The sequence below is a fragment of the Poromitra crassiceps genome (genome assembly GCF_964638095.1).
Source record: "Poromitra crassiceps genome assembly, chromosome: 10".
In the NCBI taxonomy this organism is placed as follows: Eukaryota; Metazoa; Chordata; class Actinopteri; order Beryciformes; family Melamphaidae; genus Poromitra; species Poromitra crassiceps.
The window spans coordinates 4,848,086-4,862,281 of NC_139631.1; positions in this window are offsets into that span (position 1 = coordinate 4,848,086).

The window sequence follows — 14,196 nt, forward strand, 5'->3', positions numbered from 1 at the left end:
AATTCTATTAATAGACATTTCAGTCATCAGACTTTCATCAAGTATCGTGGGCGACATCGCCACCTCTCCATCTATCTACAGTATACTATGTATAGGAGGTGCCCCCATCATCTAATCAGAAGAGCACCTTGGGGTGATTACAAGGTATACATGAGTAAAGCATTGAAACACAATAAATTAGAGAGTGCTCAGTAACACCCACATTTAAATTATAACTAGTTCAAATATACTGTAGCACATAGAAAATAACAAGTGGATCAGGACAGACAGAATCAAGTGTTGTCAAATATTAAGTTAATCCTCTAAAAAGGTGGATAAGGGTTAAAGCATTTGAATCTGAAAAATGTTCTTAAGAATATTAGAATAGAATACATTTAATCAAAAGGCATGTTAGGCCAGGGAATACTATTATATTTTTTTGTAAACACCAGATCCAGAATGAACAAATCTGGCTGCATTTCGGAGCAAAAACAGTATTGTGTTTATTTTGATTATCTTAGCAACATTTCACATGAACAAGTTTTCTAACAGACAACCTTTATTCATTTTTTTTAAATAAATGAAATGCAAAAACCTATTCAGCATCTGCTGAACCTCTTATTTAATTATATATTTTGTTCTTTTTCTTATTCACTTTTCTTTCGCTGTATATTTTATTTACCCATTTTAACCCCTGGCATATATGAATAATTGATGATTGTTACTCGGTTTATAATTAAATTGATAAACAAACAAATAAATGAAATCGCTAGAGGAAGCAGTACCGTCTAGCTCAGTTTCCCACCAGGAACAGTAACAGTCAGGAACTCGAGTTTTTAGTTCCGAGCTGACGTGTGTTGTCTAATGTGCGGCGTTGTTGTCATTTACTCTGTGATATGAGCGTGTGTCTTATGGCGTTGTTGTAGTTATGATATTGATACACCCCACGTGAGTTTAACTTTCGTAAAACTTCTGTTTTAATTATGGTAACATATATAGAGTCCGGCGGAAGTACCGCCATAAAACAACAGAAGAAGAAGCTGGCTAGCTAGTCTGGTAGCTTGAGAGTTGTTGGATCATCTGCGTTTCTCGTCAAGTGTCACTCGTCTACTGCAGTGGAAATGTCTACAGTCCAGAGTTTGAGGACGTTCGTCAACGAGCGACTAACTGCGGCTGCTGAGGAAATATTAGGAGTGTTTGTAAAAACTATAGTAGTGTACGAGGAAGAGATAGACCGTCAGCGCAGGCTGCTGGATGTCTTGAGGCCTGAGATAAAGCTACACGGATCAGGTTGGTGAAATTACAATGTTCTTAGTGAAACAAAGGTCAAATCTGTCAACTATTTGTATGATTAAAGGCTACATTTTAAAAGCCCGATTTGGATCAGCCCAGCCGAACTCTTGTTAACGTTCAATCGTTTTACAGTCAACGGTTAACACGCTACTTCTGATTGGTGTGTGAGGTTTAGCAGCTGTTGTACTAACTCCTCCCTCAGAGCGTCAGACACTCAATTAGTTAGTCAGTCAGTCACTCAATATAACCTTGGACTCAATCCACCCGTCCACAAATCAAAACCGACTTTGATAATGTATGTGTGACCTGCACTGACAAAATCTGTCATATTCCCCCCGAAACACATTTTGGGTGATACCAAAATTAACTTTGTACTTCAATGATTGAGTGAGATGGGTCCCTTTATATTATGTCTTGACTGTTTCCCAAACCATGTTTTTGAGAAAAAGGGCCCCAAATGTTGACAAATAAGCTAGTTCTTCTTGTCACCTTATGAGCTTCAAAACTATATTGCTGTTCAAATTTCACTTTATACTTTCATTTTATTTTACTCAAATCTGGTGAAACCCCAAAACAGCCAACAGTCGGTTTAATCTGTTTTTAAGAGGTCATCATTACGGCCTGTAAATATAAACCCAACCTGTTAATCTCGGTCCAACAGCTTAAATGTTATTGAGCCATTACAAATGATATTTCCACTGAGAAACCAAGCCATTTTGTTCAACACTGACCAAAATTGTGTTTTCATAAATGATATAATACCATGAATGATATTTCATGAATGAAATAATTAAAATGTCAAAATCCAGAAAAATAAATAGAAAGCAACAAACAAACAAAGAACAACTCGAAGGAAAAGTATATTTGGTACAACATCAAATCAATACTTCTAAAGTTAGTACTCTGACCAAGCTGGAGTCCCTCTACTCAAACAAAGAGGGCTTTGATTCCATTTCTGATCATAGGAGCCAAAAGAGCTTGTATTGATCAAATGTCCCTTCCTGTCTCCTCCCCCTTCAGACCCCCCACAGCCATCTGTCATTGAGGAGGAGGTTCTCCTGGTCCAGCAGCACTGTAACCAGCAGAGGAACTTCAGTCTGGGTCAAGAGGCCCCAGAGCCTCCACAGATTAAAGAGGAACAGGATGAACTATGCACCAGTCAGGAGGGAGAGCAGCCTTTACTGTGGGAGGAGGCTGATATCTTTAAATTGACTCCTGCTTGTGATGGAAGTGACCACAGTGAACATCAGTCTCTGTATTCAGATCCTTACCAAACTCAGAGTGTAGCAGAGAAACAGCATCTAGCCAACATCTCATCTGAATCTGACAGAGAGGTCACTGCAGTATCAGAACTAGACAGTGACCGCCAGCTCCTCTCTCACAGCTGTCATGTAGCTGAGAGCCAAGCTTACAACACATCCAGCTGTGAGAATGCAGGAACATCTAGGAGTACCTTGGCCTACTTAAAGATTCACATGAGAGCGCACACTGGTGAAAAGCCATTCAAACATGACTTTTGTGCACAAACGTCCAACCAGAAGTCTGAATTGGAAGAACACATGAGAACTCGCACAGAGGAAAAGCCATTCAGATGCAGAGTTTGCGGGGAAGGATTCATCTCTCAATCGAACTACGACCAGCATGTTAGAATCCACACAGGCGACAAGCCTGCTTGCAACATCTGTGGGAAGAGATTCAGCCGTCGTGACAGTTTGAAAACGCACATGAGAGTTCACACAGGTGAGAAACCGTACAGCTGTGTCTACTGCGGGACGAGCTTTTCTGATCGTTCGACATTCACAAAGCATATCCGAGTGCATACAGGGGAAAAACCTTATGGATGTCTTTTGTGTGGGAAAAGATTTGCTGTCAGCTGTCATTTGAAAAAGCACATCAGAACCCACACAGGGGAAAAGCCATATAAGTGCAGCACTTGTGGGAAAGCTTTTCCTAAAATCAAAAGCTTGAAAGAACACATTTGGACCCATACAGAGGAAAAAGCATAAAGGTGCAGTTTCTGTGGAGAAGGGTTCAGCAGCAGATCAAACCTGAAGAAGCACACGGCTGTCCATACTGGAGTACCATGGCTCAAAAAGTGTCAGAATACTTGATATTAATTTTTTTTAACAAAAATGAACCAAGAGAATCCCATAGAGAACACTGTAACTACTAGGGTGCTTTAATTTATGAGAATTAAAAAATGCTAACAAGACTGAACTAAGATAATCCAATAGTTTATCAAGCATACAATAAAATGTGGAGCTTCATCAGTGGCTTCATCTGTATCAGCCAAGAGTACGCACACTTTCATTTCAACCAAACACTTCATCTGATTTCACCAGTTGGTTTCCCTCTCTGTATGAAGTTGTGCTAATCAGTGGAATCGGCTGCTGTAGTGTTGAGCTGGAATGAAAACCTGCATCCTGTTGATTTATAATGGCACATGATTGAGATTGCCATAGACAGTCAGAGGACCAGTTTTGGAGAAAGTGATTAAGTGTGGCAAATCAGCTTGAGTATAAATGTGAGTTTTTTTTAAGGTGTTTTCAAAATAAAAGCTCTGCAGACCTGGGACTTGGTTGGCTTTGTGGCCCTCATCCTTGATGATAATAAATGCAAAAATGATTTGAAGAAGCTCACAATGTCCACACTGTTCAGTGTGGAAACCCTGTAGGACCCACGGCACATGCTGTTCAATGCTATGCACTGAGACCGGTAAATTAGGCCTACCTAATTCCACTAACGTTTATACTAGGCTTGGGCGGTATTACCGTATATCGGAGTACTTAGAAGTCCCAACAGTATGCTTTTCAGTAGCGTCAATAAAGGGTTTCTATCTTTTTTGTTCAGCCACAATAGTCACAATTGTCCTTGCCTCTGCTGGGCTTAGCCGAAATAATTTTGTATTCGTTTATTTTTATTTTCATTCACTATTTGGCTACTTTTTCAACCTTATTAATAGGCAAGCATATACTGTACATGTTACAAGCAACACTACATTGCTTAAGTTTAAGGCTTGCCCATAACGGGGCCCATTCTGTTTGTTTAATTGTCATTCTCCATTGATGACATTTCACATTTGTGAACATTGAACAGTGTGTATGTAAATAAAGTTTTCTGAAACGGAAGTTGCAACTTATTTTTATTTTTATTGATGGACATGAATACAACAGGAACTCCAGCTTTTTTATACCACACGTTAAAGTCACCTGTTAAGGACAACGAAGACTGTTAATCACTGTGACTAACTGTGGAATGTTGATTTAACATTTTTGTTTTCACAGGCTTTTCATAGGCTACACTACAGTACATGCATAAGAGGTGGAGAGGACATTGAAGCTGAACTAACTGAGTACCTGGGGTGATTACATCATTGAAACAATAAATTAGACAAGTGCGCTCAATACATTTTCAATTGCATCCACATTTCAATTATAAAAAGTTATAACAAGTTCAAATATAGCAAATAGAAAATGACAAAAGATTGATGTCAGGATGATACAGAATCAAGTGTTTTGAAATATTAAGTTAATCCTCTAAAAAGGTGGATCAGGTCCAAAACAGTCGAATCTGAAATCTATTATTAAAGAATATTGGAATAGAATACATTTAATCAAAAGGCATGGTAGGCCAGTGAAGACAGATTTTTTTTGTAAACCCCAGCTCCAGAATGAACAAACGGGGATGCATTTCAGAACAAAAACAGTAACTGTAACAGTATTGTGGTATAAATATTTTTGATGCAACACTTCACATTCACAAAAGTAAAATTTCTAACATACAACCTAGAATTATTATTATTTTTACATACCGGTAAATTAAATTAAATGAAAACGAATTCAGCACTCTAAAAAAGCATTACAAACTCTTAATATGTGTCAATTGTAGGCTCCTACAATTGTCTGAACAGCTGAACCTATTTAATTTCATTTTATATTTTGTTGTTTTTCTTATTCCCCTTTCTTTCATTGTGTATTTTATTTACCGCTTTAACCCCTGGCATATATCATACCTATGCATAATTGATGTTGATGATTGTTACTCTGTTTATAAATAAATGATAGATAAATAAGTAAATCAATCAATCAATGCTAGAGGAAACACTGAAGGAGGCGTGTAAACCGACATAGTCAAATGGATCTGGGTTCACTCACACTTCACAGAATGAATTAGTCCATGGGCCAGACCAGATTCCGGTACCACTCAAGGTGGCAAAAGTTGCTTATAATTTTTGATAAGACACATGTCTGTAGATGATATTTTGGTATGATAGCCATTCCTTAGTGGTAGCTGTGACACAGTTACCAGCTTGTGAAGTGAACCACCCCTAAAGTAAATTGCATTTTAGACGCTGGTGCATATGGGTTATGCACATGGTCAGGGCATTTTTCAATATTTTGTACTATTGTTTTTGGTCCTATTTTAAAGGGGACCTTCTTAGCTTTCATTTAAGGCAACTGCTGCAAACAACTACTGTTTGTTTCTGCCTACAGCAGAAACCTGCCTATCTCTGCTGCCAAAAGGGCCTAAACATCTCTGGCCCTTTTCACACCTAGAAAACCCCCACTTTGCACTCAACAAGAACAAGAACAGCTCATAAGTTAACTGAAAATGCATGCTGACATAAGCATTTTCACATCATTTTTAATCATCTATTCATATCCTCATTAATATTAGGTCAATAAGAGATTAGTGTAATTGTGTTAATATTCCCATTAAATACTTAGGCCTATACTGTAGGTAGATTCAATGTTATTTTCTAATGTTAGAAGTGCCTCGCAAATGTGGTTGAACACTCCCCCCCCCCCCCCCCACCACCACCAGCAGCTAAACGACTAATATAGCCAGTCCAGTAGTAGTAAATATTTTTTTAGAAAATGAAACATTTAATATGTGCTGTTTGAAGTATCCAACTCCTTTCACTTTGGCAAACCTCAACTCAAATACAGAATGGCGTCCACTGCAATGAATGTGCAAGGGCAAAACAGAAGCTGCCTTGGCATTATGGTCCCTATCTTCCCACTGGCCTTAGGCGCTAAACTGCCGTTAAACGCAAAAAAACACGCTTTGCGCCTGCCTCGGGAAGATAGCATCATGTTTTTAGGCCCCGAAATGCGCTTTACGCCGAAGAGGCGTGGCGCAGTGCCAGAATAGGCCAGAATGAATATTTACATGCTTGCTGTATTTAACTGCAGTGAGATTGGTTTGAGAAGCATAATATGGAATAATATATATGGAGACAGACGGGGATGAAAGAGGGAGGAAGGAGCTCAGAGCGCTTTGGTCGGGCTTTTCTGACCGGATTGGATCGCTTCATGGAATGGAACATGAAAGGGACATTGAGATTCGTTTACTGCACTTCTCCAATGAGCACGATGTGAATAATTCTACGCTTAAAAGGCGTGGTTATAATGCTTAAAGGAGAATTTCGTTTTTTTTTAACCTGGAGCCCTCCTCACATTAATTATGATCTGACGATTCACCCAGTGTTCTCCGGTGCGATTCTGAGCCTCCTAGGCGTTGTAGTGATCTAAATAGTGTGCAAGCCAGTCCTTGAATGGCGCTGCATCGGGGCCACATGGCAGCATGTAAATAGACAGTTTTCTTCCCGTTTTCTACCCATATCGTCATTATATGATCCCTAGAGAAACATCAGAATGCTAATCACCACTGGGCTGTTTCCAGTAGTGTTTACCAGGGATCTCATATCCTCATCCGGGGTCTGTGTCACCAACTCTCGTCAAGTCACGCGAGACTTTCCTGCCGGCTGGCCTGTGTGACTTGACGAGAGAGCCATATACTGTAGCTACAATCACTGAGCACTTTACTGGAACGCCAGACTAATACTGGGTAGGTATCAGGGTGGCAATTTTGGTGTTTTAGGGGCAAGGCCATCTGGACTTCGGCGTCACGTATTTTTTTAGGGCACAAGGCCACATGCCAGGGCACAAAGGCCATTGCTCTACTGACATCATGAAGAGCGATTTTTCATAAATGTGTGTTAAAATGAGCCAATGACACATCCGTTGCACATTAAACTGAGACCACTGATGCTTTTAAAGCAACTGACAGTAGCAGGCTGGTAGCAGGGTACCACCAATGTGGCCTTAGGGATCTCAGGGCATCACGGCCAGAAGGAGGGGCAATGGAGGCCTCTGCGTAATTCCCACCCTGGTAGGTATAGCTTTCAGCTCGGTGTTAGCCGGCTACCAAAGTGACATCCGCCTTAAGGTTTGACGTGTTGCATTCTGAGATACCTTTCTGCTGACCAAAGTTGTTGTTTTTGCACCATTCTGTGTAAATTCTTGTTGTGAGATCGGCAGTTTCACAAGGGTTGGTGCCAGACCTAATACTGCATGGGTAGGTATCAGCTTTCAGCTCGGTGTTAACCGGCTACCAAAGTGACAGACGTGTTGCATGCTGAGATACTTTTCTGCTGACAAAAGTTGTTGTTTTTGCACCATTCTGTCTAAATTATTGAGACTGTTGTGAGATCAGCAGTTTCAGAAGGGTTGGTGCCAGACCTAATATCAGCTTTCAGCTCGGTGTTAACCGGCTACCAAAGTGACATCCGCCTTAAGGTTTGACATGTTGCATTCTGAGATACTTTTCTGCTGACCAAAGTTGTTGTTTTTGCCCCATTCTGTGTCAATTCTTGAGACTGTTGTGAGATCAGCAGTTTCAGAAGGGTTGCACCAACAACCATGCCGTGCCGCGGTCAAAGTCGCTTATGGTGTGAGTGGCATAATTAGTTCGTTTGTTCAGCCATAGTAACACACACAATGCCAGCATTGGTAAAATAGCTGTTGAATTCAACAATTTGATCAGAGTGAAATAAATGATAAACAATAAACACATGTTGCATGCAGGTGTAATTAGGCTACATCTCAATTAGGTCAACAACAGACACGTTTGAACAAACCGGAGCTCTGAAATGAAACCCACCACGCCTCTTGCCCAGGACAAAATTATAAAAAAGATTATTTTCTTTTTTGAGGGAATGTAATCATTTTATCTATCACATCCGCTATTTCTGTTGCTCTTTTCCCCCCCAATATTTTATTTAAATTGTTTCTTAACAGTACACAAACAAAACACACGAACAGGCTCGGACAGAGAAAACAAAAAACAACAACAACAACAGAAACAGAAACATTCAATATTACCACGTGGTGCTACAAGCTGCTTAAGGTGCTTATGTGCTCATAAGAGATATTGTCCAAAGGATCCCACGCAAGGGCCGGGGTGCACGAGCAACCAGCTGGGCGAGTCACCAGAATCCCGTTAGTGAAGGGCAGAACCAAAATGATCACTTATTTTGACAAAATGTTCCATACATTTATGGACAATTAGAGGGTAATTGTGCTTTTTGCTTTAATTGAGTGTACCTGTCCTGTAAATCCTGTGTTATTGAGACGGCGTCCAAAATTAGCACCAGCCACCAGCCAAATGCTGACAATATATGCAAGTGGCTGGTAGATTTGCTTCACTCACCATCCAAAAAACCCACAATGGTAATCTATTGAGTGGCTGGTAAAATTTTAACATTCACTAGCCATTTGACTGGTGGACAAAAAAGTACATTTTGGACCCTGTATTGAGATCCAGGTGAATTTATTTCTCGTTATTTTGCTGTTGGCTTTGTTCATGTGGCTGTGCTGTAAATCCTGTTGAGAGTCAGGTGAATGTGTCTTAGTTATTCTGGATACTGCATACCGGTATGTGCGCTGTGAGGGGGGCTCTTTATGTGACCATGCCATGCCATCATGTCATAATCCACCTGGGCATAAGATGTTGGGAGAAGCACATTCCTCTATACCAGTGGAGAGGAGTGAAACAAGATCCCTAACGGAATTAAATCTGCATATTCTCTAAATGGTTTTAAAAACCTGAAACAAATTATGGCTGAGTAAACTAGAGTAATGTGCAAGGCGAGCCTTCCGTTGTAATGGCTATTTAACTTGTGTGTTTTTGTTGATTGTTCTATTTGGTTTATCCGATGTTATGTGTTACCGTATGACCAGGGACCATGTTGGAAATAAGTGTTCACACTTTTAGATGTCTATCCCTTGGATTTTGTCTGCTATCCATAAAGTCAGTCAATCAATCAATCAATCAATCAATCAATCAATCAATCAATCAATCAATCAATCAATCAATCAATCAAAAATCAATCAATAAGATACTCTGGTACCATAGACCTATGAGCATCCTTATGCTTGACTGTGGTGTTTGTTATGGCCAATCCATGTCTAAAGCACAGAAGTCCAATAACAGAACACTCAGGTTCAGATCAGGGAAGCCATCCCAATCATGCCCCTCCAAGTGCTGCGAGCATTCCAGTTTTGTGTTTCTGATGTTCCTTGATGCCACCGGGCTAAAATAAAAAATACAATTTAGGTGAAAATTGTGGAAACATGTGTGTCATTGTCATGATGGTTTGAAGAGCTCAAGTCACCTCTATATTTGTCAGAAAAAAATCACAACTGGCCTTAAATGAAATCTAAGAAGGTTCCCTTTAAAATAGGACCAAAAACAATAGTACAAAAGATTGAAAAATCCTGACCATTAGCCTAAACCAGGATAGGCACCAGCGTCTAAAATGCAATTTACTTTAGGGGTGGTTAACTTCACGAGCTGGTAACTGTGTCACAGCTACCACTCAGGAATGGCTACCAAAATATAATCTACAGACATGGATCTTATCAGAAATCATAAGCAAGTTTTGCCACCTTGAGTGGTCCCGACCTTATTTATGTCGATGGTACCGACAAGTGAAATTTTGAGCTCTGGCCCACAGACTAAATGGTCGAGCAATTTGGGATGGGCACTAATTAAATCGATTCTGTAGTAGTTTAAGTTGTAAAACTGTTACAATACACTAGGTGGCGGTAATGCAACATATGGGTGCCAACCGCCATAAAACCCGAAAGAAGAGGAAGAAGAAGAACGCTAGAGGAAGCAGTGCCGTCTAGCTCAGTTTCCTGACAGGAACAGTAACAGGCAGGAACTGAAGTTTTTAGTTCCGAGCTGACGTGTTGTCTAATGTGCGGCGTTGTTGTCATATTTACTCTGTGATATAAGCGTGTGTAATATGGCGTCGCTGTAGTTATGATAAATCCCGTGAGTTTAACGTTAACAATAAAACAACCACGATTAGTCCGGCGGCGGAAGTAGACAGACAGCAACAACAGCTAGCTAGTAGCTAGGCCGGTAGCTCAAAGTTGGATAATTTGCGTTTCTCATCAAGTATCTTGTCTACTTGAGTGGAAATGTCTACAGTCCAGAGTTTGAGGACGTTCGTCAACGAGCGACTAACTGCGGCTGCTGAGGAAATATTAGGAGTGTTTGTAAAAACTATAGTGGAGTACGAGGAAGAGATCGACCGTCAGCGCAGGCTCCTGGATGTCTTGAGGCCTGAGATAAAGCTACACAGAACAGGTTGGTGAAATCACAATGTTCTTAGTGAAACAAAGATAAAGTCTGTCACCTATTAAAGGCTGCATTTTAAACGCTGCCCGATTTGGATCAGCTGAACTCTTCTGTTAAATCTTTATACAGTCAATGGTTAAGACGCTACTTCTGATTAACTCAAACTTGACTGTCTCCCTACTCAACCAAAGAGGGCTTTGATTCCATTTCTGATTGCAGGAGCCACAACAGCTTGTATTGATCAAGTGTTCCGCCTTCTTTCCTTTCTCCTCCCCCCTTCAGACCCCCCACAGCCACCTGTATTTAAGGAGGAGGTTCTCCTGGACCAGCAGCACTGTAACCAGCAGAGGAACTTCAGTCTGGATCAAGAGGACCTAGAACCTCCACAGGTTAAAGAGGAACAGGATGAACTCTGCACCAGTCAGGAGGGAGAGCAGCCTTTACTGTGGGAGGAGGCTGATATCTTTAAATTGACTCCTGCTTGTGATGGAAGTGGCCGCAGTGAACATCAGTCTCTGCATTCAGATCTTTACCAAACTCAGAGTGTAGCACAGAAACAGCCTCTAGCCAACATCTCATCTGAATCTGATAGAGTGGGCTCTGCAGTATCAGAACCAGACAGTGACCGCCAGCTCCTCTCTCACAACTGTCATGGAGCTGAGAGCCAAGCTTACAACACACCCAGCTGTGAGAATGCAGGATCAACTAGGAGTACCTTGGCCTACTTAAAGATCCACATGAGAACTCACACAGAGGAAAAGCCATTCAGATGCAGAGTTTGCGGAGAAGGATTCATCTCTCAATTGAACCATGACCAGCATGTTAGAATCCACACAGGCGACAAGCCGCATGCTTGCAACTTCTGCGGGAAGAGATTCAGCCGTGGTGACAATTTGAGAACACACATGAGACTTCACACAGGTGAGAAACCATACAGCTGTGTCTACTGCGGGAAGGAGTTTGGAGACGGCGCACATCTCACAAAGCATATCCGAGTGCATACAGGGGAGAAACCTTATGAATGTCTTTTGTGTGGGAAAAGATTTGCTTCCAGCAGCAATTTGAATGCGCACACCAGAACCCACACAGGGGAAAAGCCATATAAGTGCAGCACTTGTGGGAAAGCTTTTACTAAAAACAAAGGCTTCAAAGAACACGTTCGGACCCATACAGAGGAAAAAGTATAAAGGTGCAGTTTCTGTGGAGAAGGGTTCAGCAGCAGATGAAATCTGCACACGACTGTCCATACTGGAGTTGAGTACTAGGGCTAAAAAAAAATTAATCCAAAAAGGTTCATAGTGTCTATACTTTACTTATTGACGCCACACACCATCTAGTGACACCTCTGAAGAAGACGGAAGTATTACCGTCGAAACTTGTCAGGTAGGAACACAAACCTGTGTCTGATATAAAAGAAAACCTATCAATCTAAAAAAAAATTGGGGAAAAAATGCTAACAATGAAAATCTTGGTGGGCATGGAACCCACGTGCAACTGTAGTTTATCAAGCATGCAATAAAATGTGGAGCTTCAGCAATGGCTTCATCTGTATCAGCCAAGAGAACGCACACTTTCATTTCAACCAAACACTTCACCATCTGATTTCACCAGTTGGTTTCCCTCTCTGGATGAAGTTGTGCTAATCAGTGGAATCGGCTGCTGTAGTTCTCTGTTTCAATTTTGTCCCGGAAGTGATGTCATCAGTGATGTCACTTGAGCAATTGTGCATTGTGACATCACTGATGATGTCATAGGCATTGTGACATCATCAGTTATGTCATAAGAGCAATTGTGATGTCATCAGTGATGCAAATTTGTGACATCAGTTTGTGAGATCATCAGTGATGTCATAAGAGCAAGTGAGCCCACACAGCGGTCGAGCTGCAGGGCGGGCGAGCGTATGCGAGCTACAGGGCCAGCTTGGCGAGCTGCAGGGCGGGCGAGGCCACGTAGCGGCTGAGCTAGCGTGGCGGCCAAGCCTAGGAATCAAGCGCGCCTAGTGATTGAAAACCACTGAGCTATAGACAGTCAGAGGAACTGTTTTGGAGGAAATAATTATAAATGTGAGGTTTTAAAGGTGTGCTCAAAATAACACGCTCTGCGGAGTAGTTGACAAACGGGGACTTGGGACTTGGTTGCCATGTTAGACTGGAAATAACCATTTAACACTATTACTGTTTCTACTACTGTTACTTTGTGGCCCTCATCCTTCATTACAGATGCAAAAATGATTTGAAGAAGCTCACAATGTAACACTGTTGTTCAGTGTGGAAACCCTGTAGGACCCACGCTGCATGTTCAATTCTAGGCACTGAAGCACTGAGACACAGGTAAATTAGGCCGACTACTAATGTTGATACCACATGTTAAAGTCACCTCCCGTTAATGTTTGTAGGGCAGCAAAGACAAATTACCATCTGTAAATCCCTGTGGAATGTTAATTTTCAATTTTTGTTTTTACACCGGGAGGGATACTCAAATGCCGTGATGCGTAGATCAGGCGCATTAGGTCAACTTAGATCCATTATGTACACTAAGCAACTTTTGAATTTGTGCCTCTCTTACCTGACTGACTGACTGACTGACATATAGAGTTGACCAATATCTTGAATCTTGAAATTCCATGTAAAATGTCCAGTAAAGTCCATTAACTGATATACATTATAATCAGAATCACTTTTATTGCCACAATATGTAAGATTACATACAAGACATTTTTCTATATTAATATAATATATAATATTCAGAGATAAAAAAAATAAGTTATCTAAAAGACAAAATTGCAAGTGCAGTCCAATGTATACAATGTATACTAGGAGCAGTGTTAAGTAGGCATTAAATATGATTTACAGTCCAAGTCAAATAGGCATTAAATAGGAATTTACAGTCCAAGCAGTGTGCAATGTAGTTAACAAGAGTAAATAATGGAGTAAAAGTTCTGGTTGGAGAAGCACCTATACTCCTTTAATGTAACGAGTGTAGTCCAGTGACTGTTACTGTAAACTCGTGTGTATGTGTGTGTGTGGGGGGGGGGGGGGGGGGGGGGGAGTCAACTGTGCTTGGGCGGTAGTGGGGCGTGGTAGAGTTCTTAATAGAGGGGGCTTTCGGGCTTTGTTGATGAGGTCGATGGCAGATGGGAAGAAGCTGTTCTTGTGGCGAGAGGTTTTCATCTTGACAGACCTCAGTCTCTCGCAGAGGGGGAGCATTTTAAATCAAAATGAAAGCCTTTGTGTCCGAGGTGGGAGGGGTCGGCCATGATTTTACGAGAGCACTTCAGTGGGTAGTGGGTAGTGTCCATGGGATAATGTCCATGTAAAATGTTCACGTAAATGTCCATGTAAGATTCAATTAAAAGTCCTTTAAGTGTCCCTCGTATAATGTCCATGGGGGGACCCCAGTCGTTGCAGAGTCGGTTTGCTCAGGGGGGATCGAGTGTCCTGATTTGTGGGAGTATGTTGTGTTGTGGCAATATGTTGAATATTTTGCAGTAGG